Source organism: Mesoplodon densirostris, chromosome 3 (assembly GCF_025265405.1).
Source record: "Mesoplodon densirostris isolate mMesDen1 chromosome 3, mMesDen1 primary haplotype, whole genome shotgun sequence".
Classification (NCBI taxonomy): Eukaryota; Metazoa; Chordata; class Mammalia; order Artiodactyla; family Ziphiidae; genus Mesoplodon; species Mesoplodon densirostris.
In genome coordinates this window covers 121,620,775-121,629,543 of record NC_082663.1, presented here as the reverse complement: position 1 = coordinate 121,629,543, position 8,769 = coordinate 121,620,775, and the positions used below count along the sequence as shown (strand labels likewise).

General features: G+C 47.0%; 1 non-coding gene across 1 annotated transcript; it reads left to right on the top strand.

Moving 5' to 3' along the window:
- Window positions 1-5,292: 5,292 nt before the first annotated feature.
- On the top strand, window positions 5,293-5,399 carry LOC132487336 (U6 spliceosomal RNA). The gene has a single exon (XR_009531618.1). It is a non-coding gene; the product is annotated as a U6 spliceosomal RNA (small nuclear RNA).
- The last annotated feature ends 3,370 nt before the right edge of the window (window positions 5,400-8,769 follow it).

Below are 8,769 nucleotides of genomic sequence, written 5' to 3'. Positions count from 1 at the left end.
TCCCACATGCTACAACTAAGAGTTTGCATGCCACAACTAAAGATCCCACGTGCTGCAACAAAGACCCCACGTGCTGCAACTAAGACCCAGCACAGCTAAATAAATAAATATTAAAAAAAAAAAGAAAGAAAAAAAGAAATCTAGCCTGGCAGACCTTCTCCTGGTTTTGCCACAAACAAACTGAGTGCAGATGCATGTGGTACTTCCTTCTGATTCCAGACCAGGCCTGTTTCCCACTGATCAAACGATGGGGCTGAATCAGACCAGTGGTTCTCAAACTGCCCCCAGCCTAGCCAAGATCAGGCTGTGCCCCTGGCCACCATCACAAGACTGTTCTACAAGAGAGTCCTGGGCTCCAGAAACACCCAGCTGCTTCCCAGCCTGCTGGAAAATGTTGACTTTCTATTTCTCCCTTGGCCAAATTCTGTGGGTAGCGTAGCTCCCCGACACGTAGGCCACACAATCAGCTCTCACAACCCACTTCCTCAAGGTGATCCCATGTCGTTCTGCTGTCCATGATAAACAGCTCCAGACTGGGCAGCCCAGACCCAGGGGAAGCCAGCCTGCTCTGGATCTGGAAAGCTCCCCAGAGGCAGATAGATGGCAGCTGCTTCTCTGGCCCAGGCTGAGGCCAAGCCACAAGCTGGGAGGACAACTCCAGCCCAGGCCTCCGACCACTGATGCAAATTGGCCCCGTAGAGCCTGGCCAGGTCAGAGGGGGCCCAAGGAGCTGGAACTCCGAGTGACAGCTGAGTGGGGAGACAGCCTTCCTCATCCTACTAAGTCACTAAGAGGTTTCTGAAACAGGTGGCTCGAATTTCCTTGGAAACCCAGAATAATCCCCCATTCGAAGTGTTCGCGAATCTTGTTGTCACCACCTAGTATTAATGGGCAGGCACCGTAGAAGGAAAACGGAGTTTTCAGCTGCATTTTTGTACTCTGACTTGCCTGACAAGCTCAATAAAAGCTTAAACAAATATTAAAAAACACACAGAAAGTCAGGCTGGTTTAAATTAACTTCCCAAGCACTTCACCTACTGTAGGAAGAAATTATAATAAAATGTCAGAGCAAAAATAAACCGCGCGTGGAAACAAAAATAAAACATAAAATGCCCTCTTACAACCCACTGCTCAGTACGATTTAGTTCCTAACAACATATCATTGTACATGAAATTTTCATAGTCCTAAAGCGTATTTGGGCATTAGGAATGTTGACTCTGAAAAATTCATCTTTTACACATTGGGAAATCATCCCTTTCCCTGAAGGCTTACGAATATAAACCATTAAAAAAAAAAAAAAAGGTCTCTGTTAACTCTGAGATCATAATTCTCCCAAAAAGAATATGTTGCTGGACAGTATGACCCCCAATTCCATTTCTCTTAGGCTTTCGCATCCTCAGTCTGCAGCTGGAGCTCCACAAACACCTTTTTCGTCAGTGCTCTAGAAGGAAGGAGTTGGAGGTGGAGATATGACAGGTTCAACTCCGGGCATCCCGCAGGCTCACCCAGCGTGGAGTTGTAAATGGGAGAGATACTTTGTAATCCTTGGGTGCCCACGCTATGGCCTGTCACATCCTCCAACCTCAGTGCTTACAGTGAGCCGGGTATACTAAGAGATTAAAGAGCAGGGGTGTTTGGTGCTCTGTTTGCAGGGTGAAATAAAAAGAAAGAAAGAAGGCGGGAGAAGGAGAGAGGAAGGAAAGAGGAAAGGGAGGAGGGAGAGAGCCAGGGGAGGAAAGTGGGGGGAGGGGAGGGGGCAGGGAGGAAAGAAGAAAGGCAGGCAAGTGAGCATCTCCTGCTCAGCTAGTTCGTCTTGTAAAGATTCTCTCACGAGCTGGTTACTCCTTCTCGGTTTGTTCAGCCAAGCTGATAGACCCTCACTTTCCAACCAGAGAGAGTGCGGGTGCTGAGAATGACCTTGTGGGCCTACATACCCCTCCTTCCCCCAGCAGGTTTCTGTCACACCGCAAAGGTGATTTTCTGGGAAAGGGTTTTCCTGGCAGGGCCTGGGTGGAGCAGCCTGGTACAGCCCTCTTTATCTGGCTCCCAGCAAGACTTTCCAGGGGGGCCCATGCAAGCCTCCCCTTCCTCCGGGGTCTGCGGAGAACTCCCACGGAGCGCTCCTCCATCAGGGAGTGGAGCCAGAGAAAAAGCCCAGGACGGCAATGGAGCGGAAGCAGGCAGCCATGGGACACACTTAAGCATATACACGTGTACGCCCATAAGTGGCATCTCCATATGTAGACAACCGTACAGATGGCACGTATAGCTTTCCTGGTGAGTCAGTTATGACCTTCCCAAGAGACTGGGAGTTGACCCACCAGCTGGCAGGGTGTGGACAGCCATGCTAGGGATGTCAGGCCTGACTGTCCCTCCAAGAATGGACTGGTGACAGTGGAGGGACACACAGACACACAGACACACACACACACAGAGCGTGATCAGGTCCTGTCCAGAGGGCGAACACAGACTAAAAAATGCAACTATTTCTCTAATCTGCTTGTGCTGAGTGTGCCAGAAGCAAATACCAGCAGGCCTGGAAAAAATGTTTCTGTTCTTTTGCTCGGCTCTGAGCCATCCGCCCTAAAGTGGAAGGAAAAAGAAGAGGAACAGATTTCGGGGCTGTTTTGTCTGGCTCGCTGGACCCTCTGCCCCCTTCACCTCTCGGAGGGAAGGACGGGGGACTATGTGGAGCCCCCCATACGGAGAACCTCAAACGGCCCCTTCAGCTTCCCACAAACAAGCTTCAGAAGCGGAAACTGGCCCTGGCTCCCTAGGGCAGAAACTGAGAACTCAACTCTGAAACACTTCCTTTGCTTGGTAACAATGCACGGAGGAATTTCCACAAATCCCCTTAGCTGTCATGACTTCCGCTCCTCAACTTGGGAAAAGACAGCCTGGGACATTCCAGCCCCCACCCCTACTCTGGTTGATCTGTTTGGCTCCTAGACGGGGCTTGGAGAACGACATATATTCCCCTTCCCTATTTTCCCTCCTGGAGACGAGAAACATCCAAGTCTGACCAGGTTGTGGGAAGAGGCCTGACCAGGCCAGTGGCATCACCAAGAGACTGTTCTCTGGCTTCGGAGAAAGTGGGAGTTTAAAGGGAGGGATTGGGAGGACCCAGGCCGTAGAGTCAACCAGCCTGTGTCTGTCTGGGCTCCACCACTTCCTAGCTGTGCCACGCTGGGGGATTACCCGAGCTCCTGTCTCACTAGGTGGTCATGGGGGGTGCCCCATGATGTAGCTTTATAAAGCATTCAGCACAGCTGGCACATGGCAGGAATTTGATAAATGTGATCTGCAGCAGCCAACCCAAAGGTCTGCTACCTTGAGATTCCCCTGCCTCACAATGGCAGAAATCCTGTGCCCCCAGTCCCTGTGACTGTCCCCTAATCCCATGTGCACAGACTGCAGTCACCACGTGGGGTCCACTCAGCTCTCCTGCTCCAGCTTACAAAACCTGTTGGCACTCAGTTCGGTGCTCTGTGGTGACCTAGATGGGTGAGATGGGGAGGTGGGGTGGGAGGGAGATCCGAGAGGGAGGGGATATATGTATACATATAGCTGATTCACTTCGTTGTACAGCAGAAACTAACACAACATTGTAAAGCAACCATACCCCAATTAAAAAAAAAAAACAACCCTTGGGAAAAATGCCCCAAATCCATGTGGATATCCGTGTCTACAGTGCTTCCCACAGGTGCTCCTGGAGCTTGCCACCTGTCTGAGGGCCCACGTGGAGTGCTGGGTTCTGCACAGAGGCCAGGAGATCCCTGCCAAGCTCTGGACCTCACTCAACCACCAGGTCACCAGAGCAGCTGTGCTCATGTCCAGAACTGCACAGAGTCTCTGGTCTAACCTCAGCTCCTAGTTTCCAAAGTATGCTGGGAGGAACCATCTACTTTAGAGGAGCCTCAGTTTCTTCATCTGGAAAATAGGAGGGAGATATGGACTGAATTGTGTTCCCCCAAAATTCATATATCAAAGTCCTAAACCCCCAAGGTATTTGGAGATAGGACCTATAAGGAGGTAATAAAGGTTAAATGAGTAGGGTGGGGCCCTACTCCAGTAGCATTAGTGTCCTTCTAAGAAGAAGACACATCAGAGCTTGCTCTCTCTCTGTGTGTACAGAGAAGAGACCATGTGAGGACATAGCAAGAAGGCAGCTGTCTGCAAGCCAGAGAAAGAGGTCTCACCAGAAAACAACCCTGGTGATACCTTGATCTTGGACTTCCAGCCTCCAGAACTGGGAGAAAATAAAGTTCTGTTGTTTAAGCTACCCAGCCTGTGGTATTTGTTTACAGCAGCCTGAGCAGACTGATACAAAAGTGGTGAATAGAATCAGTGCTCTGCAGACTAAGGGGTACATTGGAGGTGCCACAGAGGCTGGGAGCCATGGGAGGCAGGGCAGAGGGAGGCTGGGGAGATGGGACTCCAGATCCTTCATACCTCACTCCATCGGAACCAGCACCTATTTTAGCTGTTTTTTTAGTTCAGGTTTAAGTGCCTTTAAAAAAAAAAAAAAAGAACGTTTCCTTGATGAACAGTTTTTTGAAACCTCAGGATGGAAGGATTTCTGAAAGCCCATGCTTGCTATCCTAATAGTATCTATTACCTGCACTGAAGCATTATGAAGTCTCAGGACTCAAGGACCTGACCAGCTTGAAGAGTCCGTGGCTTGGGAGCCATTTTGGTTGCCCACACGGATGGTGCCTTTACCATGTATCCCAGCTGCCTTCCATGGTTTACAATTATTAACCCATTCAATCCTCCCCAACACCCTATGAGGAATGCTTATCATCACCATTTTACGAATGAGAAAACTATGGTTCAGATAGGTTAAGCCACTTGCTCAGGGCCACACAGAGTGATCTGTTTGATTCCAAAGCCCATGACTACCCTCACTATCTTAGAAGAAAGGAGAAGAAGTCACAGGGCAGTCATTTGGTCAGCAAGTATCACCCCAATCTCACTGCAGCTGAGACTTGCCATACAGAGTGAGGAATCTGCCCCTAAAATCTCAGGACCTAAGTCAATGGGCTGTTTCCTAATTCTCCTCAGAATCCTATGTACCTCACAAACCAGCATTCAGCTATGCTGCTCCAACTAATTTTTGCATTTGCTGCTACATATTTGGATTTGGGCCTCTGAAACACTGAGGTGAATTTATGTAAAATGGGCAAATGATCATTTTGAATTTTGTAAATGTTACTTAATGTTTTCTTACTGGACCTGCAGAACTAATAATGTCTCATTAAAGATTCCAGACATTCAAGAAAGGATGAGTAGTGCTCGCTTCGGCAGCACATATACTAAAATTGGAACGATGCAGAGAAGATTAGCATAGCCCCTGCGCAAGGATGACACACAAATTTGTGAAGCATTCCATAATTTTTTCTTTCCTTTTTTTTTTTTTTTTTTTTTGCGGTACGCGGGCCTCTCACTGTTGTGGCCTCTCCCGTTGCGGAGCACAGTCTCTGGACACGCAGGCTCAGCGGCCATGGCTCACGGGCCCAGCCGCTTCTCGGCATGTGGGATCTTCCTGGACCAGGGCACGAACCTGTGTCCACTGCATCGTCAGGCGGACTCTCAACCACTGCACCACCAGGAAAGCCCCATAATTTTTTTTTTTTTTTTTTTAGCTAATTGGGCCTCTCACTGTTGTGGCCTCTCCCGTTGTGGAGCACAGGCTCTGGATGTGCAGGCTCAGCGGCCATGGCTCACGGGCCTAGCTGCTCTGCGGCATGTGGGATCTTCCTGGACTAGGGCACGAACCCGTGCCCCCTGCATCGGCAGGCGGACTCTCAACCACTGTGCCACCAGGGAAGCCCCCCCCCCATAATTTTTAAATTATTGAATGTGGAAGAGAAAATCAACCTTAGTAGTTGAAAATTATTTTCAGAGCTTTAGACGGCCATCATGCAGCAAATGTCAGTCATTTTTATTGTTTATACGTGCCTTCAAAATTTTATTTACAACTTCTTTAATTATCTTTATGCCCATTATTTGATTCTTTTTTTTTTTTTTTTTTTTTTTTGGTCATACGCGGGCCTCTCACTGTTGTGGTCTCTCCCGTTGCGGAGCACAGGCTCCGGACGCGCAAGCTCAGTGGCCATGGCTCACGGGCCCAGCCGCTCTGCGGCATGTGGGATCTTCCCAGACCGGGGCACAAACCCGTGTCCCCTGCATCGGCAGGCGGACTCTCAACCACTGCACCACCAGGGAAGCCCCTGATTCATCTTTTTTTATTCATTTTTAAACTTAAGAATATTTTATATTTGTTGATTTGACTTTGCCCTGACAAATCATGTGTATATTTGTATATATTTATGTAATAGCATATAATACAATAGAAAACGTGCACATATTTACATACAAAAAAAAAGAAAGGATGAGTAGAATAAAACTGTCATTATTTGCGGATAAATGATTGGCTACATAGAAACCCCCTAATGATATGCAAATACAGTGTCTGAACTCATAAAGGAGGTGTACAAGATTGCTGGATACAAAAAGCATTTGCATTTAACTATATACCAGCAAGAATCACTTAGAAAATGTAATTTTATTAAAAAGATACCCATTTCTAAAGGCCACCAAAAAAAATTAAAGTACCTAGGAATAAATCTAGAAAAGATATGTAAACCCTTTGTGGAAAATGATCAAACTTTAAATGTCATTCAAAAAGATCTAAAGAGATGGAAAGAAATACAATGTTCTTAGATAAGAAAAATTTAAATCATAATTCTGTTAATTCCAGCCAAACTCATCTATACCTTTAATCCTTTAATGCAATGTCTATAAAAACTTCTCAACAGTTATTTTCAAGGGACTTGAAAAGCTGCTTCAAAAATGTATGTGGGGGGCTTCCCTGGTGGCACAGGGGTTGAGAGTCCGCCTGCCGATGCAGGGGACACAGGTTCATGCCCCGGTCCGGGAAGATCCCACATGCCTTGGAGCGGCTGGGCCCGTGAGCCATGGCCGCTGAGCCTGCGTGTCCGGAGCCTGTGCTCCGCAATGGGAGAGGCCACAACAGTGAGAGGCCCGCGTTCAGCAAGAAAAAAAAAAAAAAAGTATGTGGGGACTTCCCTGGTGGCGCAGTGGTTAAGAATCCACCTGCCAATGCAGGTGACAGGGGTTCGAGCCCTGGTCCAGGAAGATCCCACATGTCGCGGAGCAACTAAGCCTGTGCGCCACAACTACTGAGCCTGCACTCTAGAGCCCATGAGCCACAACTACTGAAGCCTGAGTGCCTAGAGCCTATGCTCCGCAACAAGAGAAGCCACTGCAATAAGAAGCCTGCTCACTGCAATGAAGAGTAGCCCCCACTTGCCACAATTAGAGAACAGCCTGCGTGCAGCAATGAAGACCCAATGCAGCCAAAAAAAAAAAAAAAAAAAAAAAAAGGCATGTGGTAGAACAACTGTCCAAGACAGCTAAGACACTTCTGAAAAAGAGTTAGTAGGAGCATGGGGTGCAGCAGTGGTGGGGGGAGCTACCCAGCCAGATACTATGACTTACTGTTAAAGCTGTAGTAATGAAGACTGTTCATTGAAACAAAGACAGAAGATGGACCAATGGAACACAATAGAGGACCTTGGACAATATTCATGTATATGCAGAAGTTTGATTTATGACCAAGAGGACATTTCAGATAGTGATTAAAGCCTGAACTCTTTGAGAAATGGTGTCGAGACAGTTGGCGAATTAAATACAAATAGGTGAAATTGCATCCCTGCCTCACACCATATATCAAAAAAAAAAAAAAAAAAAAAGGCCCATCCATTCTGGGACTTAAATATGAAATACAAAAGTGTAAAATTTTGGGACTTCCTTGGTGATGCAGTGCATAGGACTCTGTGCTCCCAATGCAGGGGGCCTGGGTTCGATCTCTGGTCAGGGCACTAGAGCCCACATGCATGCCACAACTAAGAGTTCACATGCCACAACTAAGGAGCCCACCTGCCGCAACTAAGACCCAGCGCAACCAAAAAAAAAAAAAAAGTGTAAAATCTTTATAAGGTGACTAGCGAAATATTTTACATGCTCAAGGATAGGGAGGATTTTGTAATCAAGATGAAAAAGCCTAAATGATAAAGGAAACAACTGATAAATTCAACTACATTTTATAAAGAGTGCAAAAAGACAACTTGCTGGGGAAAGATATTTGGGACATATTTCACTAACAGAGGATTAATATAGAGAATATATAAAGTACTTTCATAAATCAAAAAGAAAAAGTAAAAATAAATTGTAAACATGAGCAAAAGACTTACGGAAGCATTTCACAGAAGAGGAAACACAAAGGGCCCACCGACATGTGAAAAGATGCTCAATCTCATTAGTCATCAGAGAAATGCACACTGAAAACCTTGATGAGATACCCTTTCACACCTAGTCTTAGCACACGTACTCCTTCACACCTACCAGACTGACTATAATTAGAAAGTCGCTCAGCCCAGGGCTTGGAGACGATGTGAAGCAATGGGAACTGCCATTCACCACTGATGGTAACATAACTTGGTACAACCATTTTGAAAAAAGCTAGACCTTTTCTAATAAAGATTAACATGCACACTTTCTACCACCCAGCAATTCCACTCCTGTGCTATGTACCCTAGACAGACTCCTGCCCAAGGGTTCCAGGTGACATGCACAGAGCTTCATTGCAGGGATTTTTAGTAGAGCCAGGACCTGAGGGAGGAAGAGAGGCTCCTGGGGCACAAAAGGTAAGGTGCCATTCACCCCAAGGGTTGTGTAGGTCG